The following is a 24,913-nucleotide window of genomic DNA, read 5'->3' as shown; positions in this document are numbered from 1 at the left end:
ACTCAGCCAGTAAGAAATGACTCACTGTGAAGAGGTTCTGACCCTACTACCTATTATGCTCAACAGCCGGTCTCACTGAAATTATTTATCTAGTTATTTACATGGCTTCCATTAGAGCAATGGCTGAGCATTCACAAACCAGATGGTTTTTTCCTCACCACACTCCTGAGAAGGAGCCCATGCTGTTAACTCTACATCACAGACAAGGAATAGAGATACTAAAAAGACAAATGTTTTTTTCCAGTCTGTCAAAACCCTATATCATGCCAAAGGGCTCCTGTGGGTTAAGGTGCTGCACTCAATGACCAGCCATCAGACTTAAACCATAGGCAGACCTCTCACCACCCTGGTAATTCTTCCTTGAACACCGGCTTCTAAATTGTGTTAATAAGGAAAATAAAAAGATAGAAAGGGGGAAAGGGAAAGGAGAAAACTAGAAAAAGGAAAATAAAAATAAAAAAGAAGAAAAGGTCATAATAAATACTGCAACATCTGAAAAAAGCAAACTGCGGCAACAGAGGAACCAGTCACTCAGTTCACTGAGAGGACTGAAGTAATTGTTTTCTAGAAGAAGCATCATTCATCACATTTCCATAACCCTGAAAATGGTCTCACAGTCCCTTCTTTCAACATTTTAAGACTTACATGCATATGAACTCTCACATTTCCTTTCTTCCCCTATCAGTGCTCTGTTGTGGAAGAAATCATGGGAAAAGGACAAAGATGTGAAAATTTCTGCAGCTGTTCTGCCAGGGCTGAATCATGAAGATGGGAAACCCAAGGACACAGCACCCCACAAAAGGTTCAGCCTTCACTGCTGCCAGTTGACTCTTGCTCTTTAAAATGGTTAAGAGCAGAAATACATTTTTGCTGATATCCCAGGAGGCAGTTCAGAGCTCAGCATACCAGGTTGTATGAAAATAAGACACATCAAACCTCCAGGACTGGTAGTCTTTTCTAAAAAGTAAACCACTGGTCAGCGCAAACTCTCGGGTTTGATCAGCAGAAGGACTTTCTGTCTGCAAACTGCCTAACTCTCTAAACATAATAGCCCCCTTCTGGACAGAGAATAGAGGATTCCTGAAACTCACCCTTTGATTTGCAAGAAATTGAGCCTTCTCCTGAAATTACTCCTCAGATGTTTAATTCTCTCTCAGGTTACAGGATGAAACCTTTCCTATCTCTCTATTAAAGCAGCATAGACAGATGGGATAGTCTTCGTCTTTCAGAACTTTGGAAGTTCATTTCACATTTGTTTTAACAGGAATGGGATGTTCAGAGCTCCTGTTGAGGTAAAAAAAAATCAGACCTGTAGACTGTGCTCAATCAAAGCCAAGAAAATCCCAAGCTCGGTAGTCCCTCCACAGTGCTGCCATCAATTTAAAAAGAAGCAGGGTAATGTAAGTATAATGGTCAAACTTCCACCTCCACATGTGCCTCCAAATCTGTGCTGTCTTAGCCAAAGGAGGGAATTCCCATATTGAAAGAACAAACTGTCCATCCTGACGCAAAGAGCCTGTGGGACTACAGGCAACCCCTAGCAAAACATCTAGCTCACAGCCTCTGTGGAGCAGAAGAAAGCAGGCACCTCCACTCTCCCCAAGGTTACACTTGCACCTCCACAGCTGCCAGCTGAGTTCTGCTCAGTGAGATATGCTGGCAGGGGCATGACTGCCACCTTCTCACTGACTGCTCCCCCATCCCTGGGCAAGACATGTTGCCTTGCTCTGAGCATGCACAAGGAGAGTACAAAAATGCTCACAACCACTTTTGAAAAATATTCAAGCACTGCAGATAAAAACCCCTTTGACCGCCATAGTGCAGGTGGAGCTGTACCAGAACCACCACAGGATGTAAATGTCTTCTCTTCATTAATGGGTTTCAGCCTCTCCTCATCTCCAGTCCAAGGCAGGGAGATGTTATTGTCCTTTTCCAAGCTATAAAAAAGCCCAACATATAAAAAAGGTCCCTCAGGACACGCACATCTGTGCTGCAAACTGATCCCAAAATGCCACAAACCCAACCTACTGCCCTTCCCTCCAGCCCAGCCTAATTCTCTGAATTTCATAATGATTCAAAGCGCTATTTAAAGCCCCTACAGCTATGGGTGTGTGCAAGGAATTAAGGCTGAGCCAAAAAATTTGAATTCAGCAGCTCTGGTTGGGATTCTTCTTGGTAATAGCGAAACACAGAGCTGGGGGGTTTTAACCTGACATGGAAAAGGTGGTATCTGTCATCTGGGTTATGAAGTAAACCCCCAAGAAGATACAGTAACAATGCCAATGTTCTCTCCTTCCCAATTAACCTGTTTCCTCAACAGTCCAGTGGTGGCCATCCAGCACAGCACAGCTTGCCCGAGCCTGCTGCTTGCTTGCATAGCAAGGGCTGCTATGAAACAGAAAAGAAAATAGATACAGAAGAACAGCTAGTAATATCTCTTGCAGTCTCCCAGTACAAAGGAAGTGGCCAGGCACAGTTACACACTGAAATGAAGGACAGCCAGGATAGCTGACAAGGTTCAGAGTTCCACAGCCATGGTTTACTGCTCAAACTGTGCTAAGCTCTTTAGGTAAGCTTTATTATTACGGATGGTATTGCTTGCCCTAGATCTGATGACCAAAATGGGGTTGTTCTTCATAATCCTTTAGAGGCCGCTTATAAATCAGAGAACACTTCACCTCTGGACACATGGCACTAACAGATAATCAGGTAAATGGCCTAATGCTTTAACCTTAACAGGCATTTGCTTGGGTTATTGTAGACAAAAATGAGGTCAGGGGCTGTGGTCATGAGGAAGAGCCTCAGTCCAGGGTCATCTGCACCAGCCTGGCCTTTATAGTACTGTGCACATAGCTGACACATAACAGCAAACTACAGGCTGGAGTTGCAAAGGTAAGAGGGGGCTGCACAGCAAGAGATCTACCCCTACACAGCTGCACCCCACAGGCAGCAGTCACCTCTCCCTCCTGGACTCTGTCACAGTCTTTTTGTCTATTAGAACCAGCAACAGCAGCTACACGATTGCTCTGAAAATAATTTCAAAGGCATCAACCCCTAAAAACACACAGGAAATACAATCTGCTTCTATATGAGCCCTTCCACTTTTCTGAGGCATTGGAGGGATATCCTTCACAAAACATAAGAGTAGACTCTTGCTCAGACTCCATATCTGTATGGTTCCCTAGATACCGAAGAGAGCCCAAAGGCAGGTCTGGCATCTCATCCCCTTCGTATAAACTCTTTCAGAAAGTTAGAACTGACTTTGACACGAACATGCTGGGAAGTGGGGAGCCATCTCTACCATTCTGGGGAACATGCCAAACCCTGTATTGACACTCCCCACTCTGTTAAAAACAAAGCAAAAAAACCCAACAAAAAACAACTCTCCTGTTTGCTACTGGTTAGGCAGCCGAATTAAAACTGATGAAGTGATTGGATAGGATCCAAAGCTGTTTATCTGCACATAAATCACAGCCATGCTTTACTCAGCCAGTATGGATTTACTTAGCTAGGGGAAAGACCTCTTATTCAGAATGCTGATTATTATAGCAATTAAAATATCAATGAAGCAAACATTTGGGATAGAAAGCTGTTAGGGGGTCCTGGAGAAATCAGTCCATTAAATATGAATTCTAACAAATTTCTAATTTAAAAAAAAAAAAAAAAAGATGCTTTAATAGAGAGTTGGTTTGTTTCTTCTGATTAAGTGTATTATGTTAGAAAAATCCAATTCTAAAGGAGGAAAGACACAAATTAACTAGCTGGACATGCCAAAGGAGATTAAAAAGGAAGGCTGATACATATTTCATGATCACAAGGGAATAAAAAAAAAATTGAGAGATGTACTGTCAAACCAGACACAGTGTTAATAGCTAAAGTATATGGCAATAAGGACTGCTGTTCCCACAGCTATTAATGTAAACTGAAAATTGGGAGCAGGCTGCAGCAAAAGAAAATAAATCACACTTTTTTTTTTTTCACTTTGAAAATATGTGTAAAATAAAGACCTACCCCCAGCATTCACCCTCTGCAACCCACTCCCCCCAGCAGCAAGACAAGGACTGTCATTTCAGCAAGGTACAACTTCCAGGCAAGTGAGACAAGTGACAATTTCTTACTATTAATCATGGCTTATTTATTTATGCAATTTTTCTACTTCAGAATCACTGGCCTGGAGATTATCTCCCCCTTCCCTTTTAAGTCTTGAGAAACTGTTTAACATGGGAAGTGGATAGGGGGGGCAAAGAGGGGAGAGTGTCATGTAGCCAAGTTACGCATCCCAGCTGGAATTTGGGATGATGTCTTGCAGTTCTGACTCCTTCAGCCAAGTTTCATACAGGAAGCATGAATGAGCCAAGGGTGCAGTGAAATACACTGAAGCCAATAAACAGCACTTGACTCCATTAACACACTCATGCTATGGATCCCATCATGACACCCTTAGTCACCTTGCAACATGTTTGTTCACAAGGTAGCCAATGACTTGCACAAGAGAAAGGTTCAGGAGCCAAGAATATCCTCTGATGAAGCCTTACAGATGTGGAATATGTATGCATGTGGGATGTGCATGCAGATCCACTGCAGAAGAGCGAAATGCTGCTCATCTATAAGGCTTTTATTACGGAGATACTCGCTATGGAAAGTCATGGTGTTATCAGTGAGGTAAAGAGTGAATTGGAACATTACAAGCCCTGGGAAAACAACCCCCTCTTGGACAGATGCATCTCTCCAAGCCAGGGTTGGGTACAGGGGTACCAAAGAGAAGCAGGCATCCCATCAGTTTATGCAGGTTTTGCCCATATGAAACAATCTGTTCCAGCTGTACCACAGAACAGGAATTTGTCACCAAGTGGCTGGCAGAAGCGATTCACTCTAAGACCCTGGTTTTGTCTTCAGTGTTAGATTATTTACCTTTTTTCCCCAGTTACCCACAGCGCACACACAGTGCTGATCCTCTCCTACTCAACACACCTTGTGCATCAGTTCCCCCCCGAACTCAGACAAGAAGGTGGCTTCATATTTAATGAAAACCCCTTAGACGACCAGGAAAAAGTTTCTAAATTTCTTAGATTAAAATTTTGTAACACATATATTGCAAGTCTGGTGGTTACTTTCAAAAGCTATTAGTAACAAGAATAATTTCACCCAGCATAGAAATACCTCCATTTTTGTGCTGGAGTAAGAGATAATTTCTGATGAATGTAGTTGACAAATTACTTCATAAATTTTGGAGTCATCAAGATAAAGGGCTTTATATAGATGTTGTATGATTTTTTTATGTATATATAAAAAACACTTTTACTGGACTGTTGATAAAAGCCTGCGCTACAAAGGACCTCTTTCCCCCAGTTGAGAAAAGGCAAGCTGCTACACAAATCAGTTCAATCTCTGCCTTTCAAACAACATAAAGCAGTATAACTTTCAGGAATAACACCTCATCTGTTTTTTTCCAGACTGCCTATCAGGAATCAAGGAGTAAGTAAACATTTGAAAAGTGTTCCTCTGAGAGCAAAGGTTTAGATTTGAGTCACAGGATCCATTGAAAAGAAAAATTGCTTTTGTGCATTGGGACAGTGTCTTCCCTTCTGAAAACTTTCTACAAAGAGTAAATGGAGATAATCTTTTTACAAGGTATAGCCTATATTTAAATTCATTATTGCTTCCCTTTTAAAAAGTCAGGATACTTCAGAAAGGGAGAATGGGCCCACTATTAAAAAAAATAATAAAATGTATGCACAAGATTTCCTAACAACTATAGCCAGTAAAAGCATAGTTAAAAAGATTTACCATGGTCTAAAGCTAAGCTCCTGTTGATGAGAACATGAGATAAACAAAAGAGGAAAAGACATAATAAAGCCCTAATTCACTAATAGTATTTAATGCAGAAATGGGGGTAGGTATACGCAGAGATTGTTGATTAAATACTTTAAGGATCCATTCCTCTAATAGTACAAAACACTCGCAAGAGTAAGGTTCAGCGCTGCCGCTCCCTGAAGACTGCATTACTGCTTGTTAGCCCTGCTCAATCACTGCTGTGGAGGCACAGCTGAAAAGAATCACTGTTCCTGCTTTACAAAAGCAATACTGAACCTCCAGAGAAGGTGAGTGATTTGCACAGGATTTTTTGGCAAGCCAGTGGCACAGCTGGGGGAAGGGAGGAACCCAAACTTAAGGGCCAGTGTCTCCCAAATGCTAGTCACCATTGCTTGCAATGTTTCTACTGAGAACACCATGACGTTAGCCATTATTTTCATTCCTGCCTACTCCACATACAGCTACAACTATTAACTTAAGTCTGTCACCAAAAGCATGTATGTGACGTGGAAGGTCACAGAGGCAGGGCATGGGATACTGCTTGAAGACAACATCTATGTCTAAATTCTAGTTTCAACAGGTGTGCATCTAAATAAACTCTTTCCTTCAGTGGATTTATATTGGTGATAAAAATTTGATCCTAAAAAGGTCTAAATTAAACCTACAGTTGCTTGGAAATAGTTTTCTGCTCTAGCTGACATTTAGCCCAAATTCAGACTGATTACATAGCATAAGTATGGCAGGGACCTGAGGACAGAGCATAATCCTGCACTATATGCACTCTGTGATACCTGGACAAAGCAATGTAAGTCATGAAGCCAGACAGAGCACCCTGGGTGGTCACACCAAGCCACACACTTTTCTTTAATACTGATTAATTTAGGTGATTGGATGAGTCAAAGATTCAGAGGGAGCTTTAGTTCATTACTTTTTTTTTTCCTTTGGTTAATGCAAAAGAAGTTTGAGGAGACAGAGTATCTTTTTAGCATATAGTCACGACTCTCATTAGCATTGAAAATATGAATATCAGGAGTTCAAGTGGAGACAGAAAATAATTGCAAACATCTTCAGTCAAAGAAAATGTCTATTCCTCTTACAAAGAGTACAGCTGCTGAGCAGCATTCTGGGAGATGAAGATCAGAGAAGTAAAACCCATAGATCAAAGTTCACTCTTTGCACTGTTTCTAAACCAGACCCAGGATATAGTAAGTAGATCTGCCCAGGAAATTTCCAAGACCACTCTCTTCTGACCGTGAAGCTTGATTTGTCAATAATGACACATCCAGTCTTTTGGTTTTTCTGCGCCTACTAAAAAAGAGGTGTGAGGGGACCAAGCTTGTCTTCGTCTCTTTGTCAGCACCCTGTGCAGCTCCCTGCTGCCTCATGTGCAGGACTCAGGGGAGTATCTAACAGGGTCTGCTACAGTGTTGATGGCTCCAAGCCAGCAACCCCAGCTTGCAGCAGCCATACCACAAACTAAAATACTGAAAGTCCAAGCAGATTTTATGATCAAATTCACAGGGCTTCTAGGACTCCCAATAAGCAGTCAAATAGCTCTTAGTAAGATAACATTCCTCTGCCTCTAGACTGCCCACAGTACAGGAGGGACTTATTTCAGCAAGCCTCCAGAGCATATGGGGCACACAGGTATTTCTTTCCTCTAGGGACAGTGGCAGTCTGTCCTTTTGGCTATGTATTTTTCTCTAGCAGCAGGCTGCTTCCCGCAGTCTGAGGGGGATGAAGAAAGACTACAGGGCCTTGGGGCGGATGGTGAAAGAGTCTGGGGCTCAAGTGATCTTCTCCTCACTCCTTCCATCTTCCACTGATGATGTGGGAAGGAATGGGAAGATTCAGTTCATAAACGATTGGCTTCGAGACTGGTGCTACAGGCAGGGCTTTGGATTCTTTGATAACAGCTGGTTTTATAGGGCACCAGTCTGGACAACGACAAGTGGGAAAGGTTTATCTCACAGAAGCAAAAGGATGCTGGGGCACGAATTAGCAGGGCTCATTTGGAGAGCTTTAAACTAGATTCGAAGGGGGATGGGGTTGTAGCTGGGCTTGCCCCAGTGGGGCAGCACTCCAGAATTGATGAAGACTGGGAGGTCTCCTATAATCCTAGGGTGAAATCGGTGTGCTCAGCTCGCTCCCTGGAATGTCTGTACACCAATGCGCGCAGCATGGGAAATAAGCAGGAGGAGTTGGAAACCTCTGTCAAGTCAGGAGACTATGACCTGGTGGCAGTTACAGAGACGTGGTGGGACAGCTCACATGACTGGAATATAGTCATGGAGGGCTATGTCCTTTTCAGGAAAGACAGGCCAGCCAGGAAGGGTGGTGGGGTTGCTCTTTATGTGCTGGAGCAACTACAATGCACCGAGTTCTGTCCAGGGACAGATGACGAGCGAGTTGAGAGTCTGTGGGTGAGAATTAAGGGGCAGGCTGGCAGGGAGGATACTGTTGTAGGTGTCTGTTACAGGCCACCAGATCAGGGTGAGGAAGTTGACGAGGCCTTCTACAGGCAGCTGAGAGCGGCCTCACAGTCACAGGCCGTGGTCGTCGTGGGGGATTTTAACTTCCCTGATGTTTGCTGGAAGGACCACTCGGCAACCCAGCCGCAGTCCAGGAGGTTCCTCCAGTGTATGGATGATAACTTCCTCCTGCAAATGGTGGATGAGCCGACCAGGAGAGGAGCGCTGCTGGATCTCATCCTCACTAACAAGGAGGGTCTGGTTGAAGCAGTAAGGGTTGAGGGCTGCCTTGGCTGCAGCGACCACGAGATGGTGAAGTTCAGGATCTTGTGTGGTAGGACTAGTAGAATACCAAGTAGAATTGCAACCCTGGACTTTAGCAGGGCAAACTTTGGCCTTTTCAAGCAATTGCTAGGGGAAATCCCATGGGCAAGGCTGCTTGAAGGTAATGGGGCCCAAGACAGTTGGTTGACATTCAAGGATTGCTTTTTCCGAGCTCAAGATCGGAGCATCCCGACACATAGGAAGTCAAGGAAGAGGGCCAAGAGACCTGCGTGGCTAAATAGGGAATTGCTGGGTATGCTCAAGTGGAAGAGGAGAGTTTACAGGTCATGGAAGGAGGGGCTGGCCACTTGGGAGGAATATAAGGCTGCTGCTAGAGGATGTAGGAAGGCAGCTAGGAGGACTAAGGCCTCCTTAGAATTAAACCTGGCGAGAAGGGTCAAGGACAGCAAAAAGAGCTTTTTCAAATACATGGCAGATAAAACTAACACCAGAGGCAATGTAGGCCCACTGATGAACAGGATGGGTGCCCTGGTGACAGAAGGTACAGAGATGGCAGAGTTACTGAATGCCTTCTTTGTCTCTGTCTACTCTGCTGCAGGCAGTCCTGAAGAGCCCTGTACCCCTGAGACCTTAGATGAAGTCAGGTCGACGGAGCGGTTTGCCTTAGTCGATGAGGAATGGGTTAGAGACCAGTTGAGCAATCCGGACATCCATAAATCCATGGGTCCAGATGGGATGCACCCGTGGGTGCTGAGGGAACTGGCGGAAGTCATTGCTAGACCACTCTCCATCATCTTTACCAAGTCTTGGGAAACGGGAGAGGTGCCTGAGGACTGGAGGAAAGCAAATGTCACTCCAGTCTTCAAAAAGGGCAAGAAGGAGGACCCGGGTAACTATAGACCGGTCAGCCTCACCTCCATCCCTGGGAAAGTGATGGAACACCTTATCCTTGGTGCCATCTTAAGGCATATCAAGGATAAGAGGGTTATGAGGGGCAGTCAACATGGCTTCACCAAGGGGAAATCATGTTTGACCAATCTCTTAGCCTTTTATGAGGAAATAACACGGTGGATGGATGATGGCAGAGCGGTGGATGTGGTCTACCTTGACTTCAGCAAAGCATTTGACACAGTCTCCCACAGCATCCTCACAGCTAAATTGAGGAAGTGTGGTCTGGGTGATCAGGTAGTGAGGTGGACTGAGAACTGGCTGAAGGAGAGAAGCCAGAGAGTTGTAGTCTATGGGGCTGAGTCTAGTTGGAGGCCTGTAACTAGTGGAGGGCCTCAAGGGTCAGAACCGGGACCGGTATTATTTAATATATTCATCAATGATTTAGATGAGGGAATCGAGTGTACTATCAGCAAGTTTGCTGATGACACTAAGCTGGGAGGAGTGGCTGACACGCCAGAAGGCTGTGCTGCCATCCAGCGAGACCTGGACAGGCTGGAGAGTTGGGCAGGGAATAACTTGATGAAATGTAACAAGGGAAAGTGTAGAGTCCTGCATCTGGGCAGGAACAACCCCAGGTTCCAGTATAGGTTGGGAAACGACCTGTTAGAGAGCAGTGTAGGGGAGAGGGACCTGGGGGTCCTAGTGGATGACAGGATGACCATGAGCCAACACTGTGCCCTTGTGGCCAAGAAGGCCAATGGCATCCTGGGGTGTATAAGAAGGGGGGTGGTTAGTAGGTCGAGAGAGGTTCTCCTTCCCCTCTACTCTGCCCTGGTGAGACCACATCTGGAATATTGTGTCCAGTTCTGGGCCCCTCAGTTCAAGAAGGACAGGGAGCTGCTGGAGAGAGGCCAGTGCAGGGCAACCAAGATGATTAAGGGAGTGGAGCATCTCCCTTATGAGGAAAGACTGAGGGAGCTGGGTCTCTATAGTTTGGAGGAGACTGAGGGGTGACCTTATTAGTGTCTATAAATATATAAAGGGGGAGTGTCACGAGGATGGAGCCAGGCTCTACTCAGTGGCAAACAATGATAGGACAAGGGGTAATGGGTACAAACTGGAACACAAGAGGTTCCACTTAAACTTGAGAAGAAACTTCTTCTCAGTGAGGGTGACGGAACACTGGAACAGGCTGCCCAGGGAGGTTGTGGAGTCTCCTTCCCTGGAGACATTCAAAACCCGCCTGGACACATTCCTGTGTAACATTATCTAGGTGTTCCTGCTCGGGCAGGGGGATTGGACTAGATGATCTTTCGAGGTCCCTTCCAATCTCTAGCATACTGTGATACTGTGATTAGGCCATATGGTCCTGTCTTCCCCCATCAGAACACCAAATCTATGCTCAGTATACCAACTTGCAGATGAACAGATCCTGCAAATCTCAATCCTGTATCTGGGATTTCTGGGGCTTACTGAAGACCTTTCTGCTGACTGTTGCCTGCAAATGGCATCACCTGATAAATTCCTGCAGCCTCCTTCACGTCTCTTCTTTTTCAGAGGATTCCCAGGCTAGAAGCTGCCTGAAGGACCTGCCACTTCCCCTGAAACTGTTTTGTGTGAACCCATGTCTTTGCCAACAGACCAAAGTGAAATGAATCCACAGGATGGGACAAGATAGGTTATTCTGGAAAACTCTATGTTGGTCCATTATTCTACAAAATCAGAGAGAAACACTTTCTATTTCTGTCAAAATAAAAAACTAAGTTTCTATAAGGAATTTAAAAATACCTTTCTATTTTCCAAACAGAAACTCCAACCTTTCCAAAGTGGAAACTTTTCCTAGTTTCAGACAGCACAAACTGGGCACAAACTATAAATAGTATCTTCTTGTAACGCTACAGTGGAAAAGCAGTATTACAAAGCTAACCCCTTGCAATGCTGTTAACTTAGTCTGGGATATATTCTAGGACCAAACTAGTTCCCATTTCACCATTCCCCTGCCCAAACTGCATCACATCTACCTATACAGAGTTACTGTGAAGAAGCAGGCACTTGTGTAACAATGAACTCTGGATAAACACATCAGCAACATTAACAGGGATTTGAACAGATATAACTAGGGCCTGAATGTGACCTACATTACATTTTTAGTTAAACTGTGCTTCCCCTACCCATGAAATAGCATCTACAAAAGTTGCATCAATTCCCTGCACTGCAGCAGGCACACATTTTTTGAATCCAAATGGTTACAGAAACTCACCTACTCCACACACAGTCTGAAATACAAGGTACTTGCTCCCAGCAAAGTCAAAGTCAACGTCCTATTTTGTCCAGTGACAGCAGAATTAAGAACTCCCTAGGCCATTTGAAAAACCCTACATCTAATGTCTGTCATGCTTTGCTTTGCCCAAATTCACAAATAGGCTACTACGGCCTCAGAAAACAGAGGCCAAGTCTTCCAGCTCCCAGATTTGTGCTTTAACTACCTGGTACATCCTCTCATCACTGAGGCAGGAGAAACACAAAGATCAGAGACCAAAACCCCTCACGCTCAGCAATCTGAAGACAGAGACATGTGTCATTCCATCACTAACTCACCAGCCTAGAGCCCAAGTCCAAGACGAATGTCCCAGCAGCATCCCAAGGTCAGCGTCCCAGAAGGTGAACCCGTTAAGAATTAGTGAAGTAAATGCTCTCTCTCAGAGGCAGTCCCACTCAACGCCCTGGACTCTGCAAACTTCCTTCTCTGGCATGCCTCTCTAGCCTTCTTCCTATTATTTCTCTCATAAGATTGTTTGTGGATGATTTATCTGAAAATGAATAAATAGATAAATAAATACTTTTCCTTTTCCTTTTCCCCTTCATTAAAAGTGTGCCTGCATTTGGATGATATAACAATGATGTTATAAAGTTCTACTTAAGCAGGGCACTCTCTACTTCTGTCAGGTCCTTCCTCTTTCCTGAGTTACGTGACTAATATCTTGGGAAAATAGCTCATAGCCTTGCTAGTGAGCATTGCCTCCCCTTCTCCCTTGTCCCTCCTCAGAACACTTTTTTAAACTACTTAAATGATCCCATGCCTGATCTGAGTATCAAGTCTGATTTAGCCATCATCTCTGAAGGCCTCACTTTTCATCCATCAATGACCAGGACATAGAATCGCTATTCAATGTAAACATGACTCAGTTTAATTTTTCCAAAGACCACTTGTTTACTTTCTGGTGGAGACTAATGAGTAAATAGTAATTGATTGGCTAGAATTTCATGAAGCCTAACTAAAATGAGGACTCCAGATAGCTAGATGCAGCATAAACATATGTTAAAAGGTTTGTAATCCTCCCCAGGACTAAAGAGGCATTCTCTGAGGCAGCCAGGAAAGGGACTGAAGTCAATTTTCTGAGTCTTGGTGTTTAAACATAAGCCATCTTTCTTCCATATCTCTGTTCTCAGAAAATACTTTCTGAGTTTCTGCCTAGCTAGCAAATATCTAAAGCTAGCAGTTATCCACCTCCAGTATCAACTCAGTTACAATTTTAATTGCTATTGGTTTCCTAAGTCGTTGTCTCTTCTCATAGTAATTTTGCTGAAAATATACCTCCCGTCACCGCATGGGCTCCATTCTAATCAAGCAGCGCTGTTCTCTCCACATGTTTGGCTCCACATTTAAAAATCAAAATGCCAAGTTCCCCTGCAAACAACTCAGATGCAGCACTTACATATGCCTATCAAATGCAGAGAGGAGTTAAACTTTGACCCTAATAAGCTGATATATGAAAACATGACAGCATTTTTTTGGCTAGAGGAAAATAGAGATTATTTATAAAGCCCTTACTTAATTCTTTATGTCTGTATCGCAAAACAAGCAATTATAAATCTCCTAAGATTGTTCTAAACAGTACAAGTAAACTTCACAAAATGAGATACACATGCCAATATCATAAATGCTTTTCCAAACAGAAATGCAAGGCACAGTTACAGTACCGCTTCAGGTCAGTCCAGTGCTGTAGTAATTACCAGTGTTAAGAACACACAAAGCAAAGACCAGATTCATAACAGAACCCAGCCTTTTTCACCTACAAGGAAAACAAAGTTCAAAGAAAACCCAGAAAAGAATGAACAAAACTTCAGAGAAGTAACGAAATCCTTGAGCCTGCACTATATACAGAGCTATTGATGGCTCTGTTAGTGAGCTGAAGAGGAATGGCATAAAGGACGGAGAATCTGCCAGACACTGACAAGCCAAGATAAAATGAAGAGAAACAGTTATAAACAAAGACTTGTTTGTCCTTAGTGATGAACTACTCTGTTCAGCTACAGACCCAGAGTAGAGACAAGAATTAGTCTATGGTATCTAAGCAAGAAAAGGTGAATGACACCTTCTTAAAGGAGGGAAGCTAAATCCTTAGTTTAACAACACAGGAAAGAGTTTTCTCATCCTACAAAGCTTCTCCCATTTTACACGGGGATAAAAATGAGACCTTCTCAGGAAAGACCACATGGCATATGCACCCTCAGGAACAGCCTGATGCCCCAGCACCAAAGACTAAAGTTTAAATCTCCATGCTGCCTAATAACTAGATCCTGTAACATTTGTCTTTCACTTCTCAGCCAAAAGTCTAAGCCACAAAGTTACTGGCTATTCAGAGAGACGCATATTATCTGTGTCTTAAATAGTGACCCGCAACAACTAGCACATTCCCAATTGACTCTTCTTTCTAATAACACGACACCAGCCTGCCTAAGCTATACAAGATATCCCAACAAATTCTGACACACCTGCGTTTTCACCTTTTAACGACAGGACTGTCTGCATGAAGGCACGCTTTAACTCTAATCGCACAGCTTTCTGCAGCTCCATACTTTGCTCAGTACAAATATGCACGGGTTTGTGGGCATTAATAGGGACATGTAGGACCTTTATTCAGAGAAGTGAAGGCAAGAAGGAACCAACAGATCATTTTCTCTGACCTCCTGCTGGCAACTCAACTTCCCCAGTCACAGCTGAGCCCTGTAAGTGCTACATGTTAGATATGAACACTGATAATGTGCATATGTAGGTCCAAAAAATATTCCTACAAAACACCCAGGGAGCATTACCTTTCCTAGGGTCCTGGAACAACTCTACTAATGTAAATAGTATGGGTTCAACAACTTTACATATTGGGTGGATTGAATCTGTGATTGTCGTTCTCTGATCGCAGCCAAAAACATTGAGTTACTTCAGACAAAGTCTTGCACTTCCTCTTGATAATTTGCATCTACTTTCCTCAGCCTTTACAGCTTCTTCTTTGACATTTAGTGCAGCTGCTGCTATTGCTTTCACTGACCATCACAAACACTATTACTAATTTTCAGCTCATCTGCAAAGAGTAGAGAAGATCTGAGAGCAACTGGAATCACAAGCCCTCCAAGCACCTTATAAACTTATGACTGGAACAGAAACTTAGAACAAAAGCTTAGAAACTCACAACTGTAATAAGAAGCTAGCAGCTAGGTAGCCCATACACCCAGTAAAGGATGTTGCAGAACCAAGAAATAAAACAGAATGTATTGCAAAAATTGATTTATTTCTGCTGTAGAGGAAACAATGTCCACACCAGTACAGATGGCTACTTCTGAAAGCATTTGTGTGTTTGCACTAGGGAAAAAGAACTTGACCAGAAGCCAGCCTTCTGAAATTCTCTGGTAGCTGGAAGTTGATAATTTTCAATTTTTCTGATTAAAATCTCAAAGCTTAAAGAAAGATTTCTATAAAAGCAATGTTTTTTACAGGAATAAATTAGTTTTCCAACCAGCTCTCCAACATAGCCATCCATAGTAGTAGGTAACAACTAGTGCCAGTATTTAGGCTGACCTCTAGTGGAAGGTGTCCCAACTCATGGCAGATGGGTGGAGCTAGATCATCTTTAAGGTCCCTTCCAAACCAAACCATTCCAAGATCCTATGATTGATATTCTTCACAAAAAGCAACACTTCTTTATTTCTCTTTGGGACACCACCCATTTTAATCTCAGGTAATTATGGAATAAAATCTACTGTCTTTTCCACTTCCACTGCTGCTGGCAGAGACCAATGACTTAACATTTTTTTCTTTTATAATGTATAGTTAGAACCCTAGCAAGCTTTGTCCATCAGATCATTCCTTGAACTTTCCAAATGGCACGAGATCACAGTTTTACATTCACTTCCTGATCATTATCAAAGTCCTGGAAAAATTGCATTACTTTTTGAGCAGCATAAATTCTTATGAGAATTCTGTTACTTAAACCGAGTAATCATCAGCTGCGTTGGATAACATAAGCCATTTTCATGAACCAAATGCTAACATTTCAGTTTCAGATATTGCTAAACTCCCCAGTGATAATCTCATCAGATCATCAGCTGTTACCTGGGACCCCTATGAAGCCTCCTTAATTAGGTACTTTGTGCTTGTCAATATATTTAAAACAAAGCAAGAAATTTCAATGTATTATCTGTGCCACAAAAAGATAAACTTTTTTGTTAAACACTTGTCTTCATCCTATTAGAATCACTGACTTAAATATCAGTATCAATTCTTTCATTGTTCACTATTTCCAGTAAGTTTACACTGGAAATACATTTGACCCACTTTTACTCAGCTGTGAGATTCTGGCAATATGCATTCACAGTCTTTTTTTCATAAAGCCTTCTTGGCAACACAGATACGAGGCTGTTTTCAGACATGATCCTAAAAAATGCTGTAGCAGGCAGGAGATTAGGAGTCCGTTTGGAGATACAAGACCTGGTTAATTAAGATCAACCGCTGCATTACAACAGCCACCAGATCAGCTCTGGATCAAGGAAACCATGAAAGTGGACCTTTAAACAGCTACCTTTGGGGTGTCCAGTTGTCTCCACAACACAGTGAAGAGACAAAAGCCCAAGTCCCATGCAACCCTAGGAAAAATCCCCACCAGCCTTTCTTTAACATGGTTGTGACCAGACACAAATGCTGTGAGGCTGTATATCTCCACATGGTCTATAAATCTCAGCTCATACAACCACAGCACACTTAACTTTATGTTTCATATTGTGAAGCTCCCAAAAATCTAATTTCCTTCTTCACTGTTGGAGATGAAAAAAGGATTCTCAACATGTAGCAATGCTACTGCAGTGCCTTTATTCAAATATGGATTATTAATGCAAGTAATGGATGGGATGGACAAGGTTGACAAAACACAACTGGGCTCCCTGGTTGAACCCACTGTATCAGACAGGAAAGATTCAACTCCACATTTGCTGGATTCAGAACCCAAACTATTTCTGCCTAGTTTGTCATAACTACCTCATTAAGCAAATTATTTCCTTTTCTGCCTGCTCTTAACCATCTAAAAGTTTAGCCTCATTTCCAATTTGAATTTGCCCTTTATTAAATTGAATTCATTGTTCTTTGTGTTACTACTTCTGTTACGTGTCATTTCCTTTTGCCAGTATTAAATGACCCTTAAAATGATCATCCTGCCATTAAACATTTCCTCAGATGAAATTCACTAAATTCACTCCCATTCATCTCCTTTAATGTTGTGGTCTTCCTTTGGAGACCGGTTTATGAAGTTAAAAGCATGATCTTGGTGCATGATACCGCAGGTGTGATCTTAGCAACAGTAAAATAACGCATGAGTAAATTCTCTTATCCTGCCACAGCTGTTTTTCAGCCTTCAGGCCTTATGAGTGATTTTGTTCTTTTCAAACACACCACAATAAAATGAGAGGTGTTTTGTTAATTTTCATGATCAACTCATTCTTTCCGTGACTGCCTCCATTTTGCGTTACTCATACTCAGGATACATTTGCTAAAGGCTCTGGTTCAGACCAGACTCTCCCTTTGTGGCACCACAAACATCAATACACGAAATTAAAAATCCATGGGATCTCAGTGCTGTTCCAAGCCTCGTGAGAGGTGGCAACCAGGTTCACAACAATGGGAGACACAAGGACCATGCTGCCAAACACGGACGAAGTTAAGAACTCGCATGTTTTCCTGATGCTGAATCTTGAACTTTGGTGCACAGGATTTACTGTGGAGTCAGGCACTGTCCAACACCAGTAAGGTTAATGCAGTTGTGAGTTTCTACTGAATTACCTCTCCCTTCATTTGTATATTTTTTAACTCAGCTGTACTCTTTCATATGCATACTACCTTCTCACTGTTTGATACAATTGTTCCCTCGGTTATGATCTTTTCCTGTATGTTTTTGGATCTGGACCAAACCCCACCTTTTGTGCCAGAAAACCACTGGTTAACGATGCGTTTTTCAGTGCATCTGAGTGAATAAGCACCGCAAATGCTGAGGAGAGCACATTTTGAAGAGAATGAAGGAAGTAAATCAGTGTGGGAACCGGGGCCCAAAAGCCATTTTGAAAAGACATTTCTGAGCTACCTTAATCGGCTCAGCCTGCCATATTTCAAAACAGCATCAATGGACAGAAGTAATAAAACTTGTCTGATCAGTTTAAGCACAGGCATCCCTCACAGTTGCTTTCTGCATGCGTACACATGCACTCACACAAACACACACACTTCTTCACCGCTAGGATCAAGCCTCCTAAATTTCTTCCATGATTAATTTGCAAATTGCTAAAAACACACTAGAGACCCACCTAAAAGACTGTGTTACAGGACATACGTTCTGCACCCTGAAGGTGCTCACTTCTAAGGTGTTGTGTTTTTTAATTAAATATGTATATGGACATAATCTGAATATCTAAATAGGTATATGTACATGGTATATGGTATATAAATAGGCATATGTAATATCTAAATAGGTATATGTACAGTCATTTCTGTATAATTCTGGCCTTATATGCCCCCAGAGAGCAAAACACTTGCAAATTTTTCTTTCAGTGGGGCTGTCGCAGCATGGTGAAAATCTCTCTGCTCTTAATTAGTCAAATGCTCTTAAACTCATGGAGATATAAACTGCCAGAAGTAGAAATCTACTAAATGTAAGAAATGTGCTTTAGATAAACAGCAGGGAATGAAGTACAAGATGGCCTACTTGGCTTGACAAAGTTTTACTTTCAGCAGCAGAGCTTTTAGTGTTCCTCCTTTACTTTTAATGAAACTTTACCACAGAATCTTCCCTGCATCATGACCTGGGATTCATAAAAACAATGCAACAGCCTATATATTTTTCTGATTATATTTTCCAGAGCCAATTTCACACAGGTCGTTTATAAGTCACTCACCAGAAAGCAGGAGAGAAGAACGGTTTCCACCTCTTTACTAAAAAGCAAAAAGTCTCAAACCAAACAAAATTGTACACAGCTGTGTGACACCAGCAGTGACTTTTATCAAACCATATGCCTGGCTGAATGGTGTTTCACTCAGCTGATGTAGCCTTATTGGAAGGTTAACAAACAGGCATGATCTTTGGCTAATAAAGGCTGAATCCATCATAAAGGATGATACATTTCAACTTTCAGGGGGGAAGGAGGTGTGTGTGTGTGGAAACAGGCAGGACAAATCTCTGCTGAGTGCTGAGGGCACTGTTGGCATGACATAACTTGCAAAACAGAGACACAGGGCCTTTTATGGGGTTTCACTATGATGGCAGATGGGGCAAGCAGAGCCACATCTTGCTCCAAAGCCCCCTGCAAGGTTCCTTCCTCAGAGCTACAAGGCAAACCCAGAGCTTGTTTCTCAGCTAGAGGATAAGAGAAATCAATGCCCCAGCTCTCATCAGCTTCTATATTTGATGCTACTTATCACTTTGATGGCCTGTGATGCAATTAAAAAGACAAGAGAGGCTTGTCAGCCTGAGTTATTTTTTTTTTCCTCCAGACGTAGTAAATGCTCTATCCCTGGTGGTGTTCAAGGCCAGGCTGGACAGAGCTTTGGGTGACATGGTTTAGTGTGAGGTGTCCCTGTCCATGGCAGGGGGGTTGGAACTAGGTGATCTTTAAGGTTTTTTCCAACCCAAACCATTCTATGATTCTACATGAAAGGTCTCAGATGCACACAGTTTCTAAAGCACATATATGGAAGTGTAAGCTGCACCATCCCTGAGAGACAGGGCTGGGCCACCCCAGGCACCAAATGGCTTCCACAGAAAAGAGGAATCCTCATCTGCTCTGTCTACTATGGCAGAGAAAGCAAGAAGCAAAGTTTGATTTTATTGAAGCAAGCCTTCCTTTCATGGATGTGTCCATTTCTGCAGAGCCTAAGCCTGCCAGGCTTCTTGAAGCCACACAAGGAAGCATTTCCAGTACACCCTGTCCTGAGATCCTCCCTCCTTCTGTTCCCTACTCACACACACATGCTCAAATCCTATCGAGGTAAACAAATGATAGGACTTCAGGATTAGGTCTACTGACCTCAGAAGGAATTTTGCTCAAACAAGAATTAAGCCTGGAAGGATTTTGTCCTTACTGAGAGGCTTCTAAGGGTTTTCCACATAAGAGCTTCAGTAAAATGACTTGTGGAATTTACATCCCGCTTTACTCCCTCAGTCACTTTGGCAGCTTATCCTGGAGGGCACCAGAGCTGGCATTCAGACAAGCCGTCAGCTCACAGCCTAACAAATTATTGATTCTCTTCTCGCTTTGAAGCAGACAACAAACTACCAAATGCACTGCATCCTTCAATTATCTCCCACTAGAGAAATACCTGTTTGTAACATTGGCAGTAAGGGGGCATTTCCATCTCTCGGGCCATCTCAGGTGGATGGAGTATGGCACTTTATGTATTTATTCTTCTGTCTTCAACCAAGGATTGGTGACTAGTGGAGATTTTTGCACAGAACATGACTTTCAAATCCATACTCAGACACAGCAAGAAATATGTCTGAATGTTCAAGTGCACATACATAAAATTGATTGAATTTGGAATGCAAAAGGTGTCCAACAGAAAATGGGGTTAAGAGCTTGTTTTCCACATTATTACATATAAGAAGCAAACACAGTTTTCCATGTGTCATGCACTTAATGAGCTCCAGATTGCAGGATACAAAAAAGATCTTGACATTGACTTGAAGAAACAAAATGTTCAAAATTATCTGGATACATTGAGACACTTCATCATACATGGCGCATCACCACACCGAGTATCAGTTCTGCAAAATTCCTGTCATTGCTCTGCACCTCATAGCAATGTTTTTCAAGCATTCTTGTTTTCCTCCTGCCTTCTCTGTTGCCCACTCACTAGGGATGTAGGTCCTTCCTTGACCCACTGCTCTGGAGGAGTTGAGCTTTCTGCTACTGATGGTATCTCAACTCTGCAGCCCCCAAATTCTGAAACTTTTTGGCTGCAGTGTGCAGCAGCCAAAAAGTGCTGGGGACTCATCGCTAGGCTAATATCAAGAGTGGCATGAAGAGTAGCACCTAAATCTACCTCTCTGCTAGCAGTCATGGGAGCATCTCTCCCTCATATCAAGGGTTAGAAATGAGAGCATTAGATGGAGGCCTTCACAGACTGTCCCATTGGGGTATATAGGACAGACCCAGGAGCTGAATGAACCCAGGATCTCAGTGTTTTATTACATCTCCTACGCAATGCTTCCCACTGCCTTGTACCACCTCATGTTAGGACTAGGAGGGGTCTTGTGCAAATTCTGTCTGTTCTCAGCTTAGAATACCAAAAAATCCAGCAGACCATCTATTCTGCATTGAAATGCTTCTTCTGCCCCTGAAATCAATATGGTTTTCATGCAAATTTGTACTACATGGGCCTCATGGATTCTAAATACTCATTCAGTTGACACACCTAAATAGCTCTGAAAATTATATTGTGGCTTATCAGGTCAATGATCCGCAATTTTATATCTCCCTAAACACATATTTATAAACAGCACTATAAACATTGTTAAGGTTACCGTGTGAAACCCTTATACTACTTCTAAGTGTATTTTATGCAAATGCTAATTTTATCAGAAACATTAAGCAGAAAAAAATTACTTTTTCTTCAGCCACTCCTTTTCTGATTAAGATTGATATAACAGAGATTTCAAATGTGCAAGAAATACTCTGTACCACAAATACTTCTCATTGCCCCTGTGTACTGCAGTATGTCCCAAATTCAAGAGTCTGCTTTGCTTTAGATAACATTGCCAAGTTACTAAAAAAAAACCCTCAATGATGGGCTATTTGTATCCCAGTGTCATAATAATGTGTCCTGGTGACACTGAAACACCAAGATGTAAACAATAAAGAGGCAGAAGCACGTTGACCCAGGTGGCTAAGTCTAAAAAATTGCAATTACAAAGCAATGTGGTATTTGGACCATCGGATACATCGTTGATATAGGTACTTGCAGAAGTAGGTGCCAATTTTAGCACTTCTCAAATGAATTTGCAGACTAAGTTTATATGTTGGGCTCACTGCAGAATAGAGACTCCTACAAATGCAGATTCATATACACTGAAAAGGCTGAAATAATCACTCCTAGCCTTAAGGCAGAGATATAGGAAAACATTTGTTTTCAATATTTAAATTGACTAATACTACAGGATAGCTCATCATTAATACAAACATACAATAACAGGCAGAGGACAGCACTGAGACTGACATCCATCCTGGCTGGCTGATTTTGCAGCCTTAAAATACACTTGATACAAATGAAATATGAGCCACCATTAGAGCTGCAGCAACATCTTAGGTGATGGACTGATAATGAGATGAGGTAGATCATGTATATTTTTTATTGGACTAATATATAAACTGTTAACACATGTGCCCTCAGGCCAAAAAAGTCTTCTGGAGGCTGGTAGCAGAAAGAACATTTCTGGCCCGAAAGCACCTCACTGTTCCAAACCAACACAAAGCTTCCACCTCTGTCTATTTTATCTCAAGCAGCTGAAAATATTTTTTGCAGCCTGTGACAAACAGTCACAATGACAACTTGCACAAACCCAAGCAGGCCCAGCAGAAAAGTCCTTACCGCTTAAGTGCCATTTGCTTTTTGCACCACCTCTATCCATCCAGGGTATTTATAGAACACAGTCACTGGGACATTCAAAGCCCAATCATGGTGACTTAGCAAGTTTCACAAGCAGCACAGTCAGGAAAGGAGGAATTGTGTGTGAAAATACACAAATACTTTCACCTGTCACTAGTACTTGAGAGTCCCTGGAAGTGAGCATTGCAAACCGCAATTTAAGGAAGGAAAAATATTGCTGTCAGAGTGTTGTTCAAAGGCAGTCAAATGCGGATTTGGCCAGGAGTGACTTCCATGTCTCTTCTGATAATGTTTCCAGGCAAACTTAAGGGCCACTTAGCAGTGACTTGAACAAAGTGTTTCTAAACTAAAAGCCTGAAGGGGTGTTGGCCGAGTTAAAAAGCTGGATTTTGAAATTAGGGACTGCAAGAATTTGGACCCTGCCTAGACAATCATAGAACCCAAAACCAACTTTATTGTTGTTCACATAATAGCAAGAAACATGAAGCACAGACAGTTTAAGTGATCTGACCACCATGATCAGAAACTTCACTGTGATCTGTTGCACTCACAAAATACCTTCTGCACTAGAGCATGGGCTGATTTTTCAAGTCTCTAGGAAGCACATGAATATTCCAATAGGGTTTTCAGCAGCACCAAGACTGAAGTGGTCAGAAAAATCTTTGGATGGTGTTTTTCCTTGAGGCAATACTGTTTGGGAAATCATATAAATTCTGCTGAAATTGTGTCTGAAAGGAAAAAAAGGAAGAAAACTGGGAAAGTAAATATTCTGAAATAAGGTTTTGCTTCAGCATGTTCTGTGTATTGTACATCTGAAGTCAGGCTTTTCTGTGAACCCCAAACAAAGCTGCTCCCCCTCAGAATTTCCTTTCTAGTTTTGAAGTTTCCTGGGTTTGTTGTGCAAACACTAAAATCTCACATAAAATATAGATTTTGTCCATCCCATAACTTACATCTGTAACTCCATTCCTCTCTATGGGGACAATGTATCCAAGCACTTCACAAAACACTTCTGTTCTGTGCCTTTTGGTATTGGTAGGCTTCAAAATATTTTTTTACTTGTGAATTTGTCTGGTTAGCAAGAAATGAGGCCAGGTAGCCCTAAAGTGTACAGCCACCCGCACTTTCAGACAAGTCAGTTAGTCAGAAGTATAAGGCTATGAATAATCTGAGCACAACCCTCCCAAAAAAAGGAAATAAAATAAACGCAAAGGGGAGAAGAGAGGAATTCAAACAAGCAGCATCCCTATGATAACGACAGTGCTGGAGCATCGCTGTAGTGTAACCGGGCTGTGGCAGGTGATAACATTCTTCCCCAGAGGAACCTTTAGGTTTATGACAAATCAAAGATGATGCTCAACAGCTATTTGATGAGCTCTGCAACAGCTGCTGAGGTCTGCGTGCCACTGCAACACAGCTGGAAACGCACAGTGCCGCAGCATTAACTGGATAATAACTCAGCGCTTGCCAAGCACTGAGTATCACTAACTTTTTCTGATGAGTTATTTGTGTCCATAATGATCTGTGAAACTCTTTAGGAAAGATGTTCTCTGCAAAGGAGGATTTATCTGAAAAGGAACTCCCTGCCACTAATAAAGTTGTCTGCCCTCAAATCAGACTCAAACCCATGGTGCGGTCTTAAGGCAGTTAAATGTTTTCCCAGTAATGGAAATTTAAGGAGTTTTTAAAAGAGAAAAACAGGGCAAATAAATGAACCACTGAACCTTTGTCTATCAGGAAGGATGATTTGCTGGGGGAGCAGAACTACCACATGCCCATCACAGTATGATCAGGGATGAAAAATTTTACATTATTGGAGAGCCATTTTTGACTTGGAAAAAAAAAATCCTAATAGTGCAATCACTTACATCTTGATTGTAAGACATCATCTGCTGGGAGTAAAGGCTGGCACCAGTGAGCAGGACCTAGGGAACAAATTGTGTCACAGGCAGTTCTAGTTCCTTCGGTCCTGCCAGAGAAAAGCTGTATCCACTTCACTGCAAGAAACATGAAACGCCAGGCTGCGTGCAGCCATCCTAAAGGGAAAATAAGGGGCAGAACCAAGCTTGTTTCTTCCCCTTGCTCTGTCATGCTGGAGTGAGTCAGGAGGTATAGGGCACAGTGAGAGACTACTACTCTACTCACCCTTGCACAGGGACAGGTCAAGCCAACCCAGCTCTCCTACTTTGGCTTTTTTTGTATAGCACAAGAAAGTCCCTGGCACAGCTCTCAGCTAAGACATCACTCCTGTCATTGAGTGATTGCTCTGTCCAGTTATGGGAGCATCTCTCAGCTGGTGGTGGAACAGCATCACAGTTGTCGTCACCATTTCTGGAACCAGGATGCTCTGCAGCTGCTATGTTCTAGGCGAGCCCATGAATCACTGCTCACAAAGAGGCAACAAGGGAGGGTATAGCAGATGAAGGCGAGAAGGAAGTCAGGGGGCACATTCCTGTCTTTGCCTAAATAAATGAAAGATCAGCTTTCAGTCCAGACTTAGTCATTCACACATTGCCACACTGACCAGTCTTTTCCT

At 42.6% G+C, this 24,913-nt stretch overlaps 1 protein-coding gene across 6 annotated transcripts in view; it reads right to left on the bottom strand.

Annotated features, from left to right (window-relative positions):
- The window catches only part of SEMA5B (semaphorin 5B), a 283,614-nt gene that overhangs the window by 194,904 nt on the left and 63,797 nt on the right, over positions 1-24,913 (bottom strand). Inside the window, exon 1 of one of the 6 annotated variants that reach the window (XM_062607080.1) lies at positions 12,060-12,177. The exons of the other annotated variants lie outside the window; for them this stretch is intronic. The gene's annotated coding sequence lies outside the window, so the exon portion shown is untranslated. Of the gene's footprint in view, positions 1-12,059; positions 12,178-24,913 lie in introns of those variants that run through there. 6 annotated transcript variants of the gene reach the window in all.

Source organism: Pezoporus occidentalis, unplaced genomic scaffold, assembly GCF_034315485.1.
Source record: "Pezoporus occidentalis ecotype Australia unplaced genomic scaffold, CSIRO_AGI_Poc_V1 ctg12, whole genome shotgun sequence".
Classification (NCBI taxonomy): Eukaryota; Metazoa; Chordata; class Aves; order Psittaciformes; family Psittacidae; genus Pezoporus; species Pezoporus occidentalis.
The sequence above is the reverse complement of the archived record's forward strand: the minus strand, read 5'-3'. Positions and strand labels throughout refer to the sequence as shown.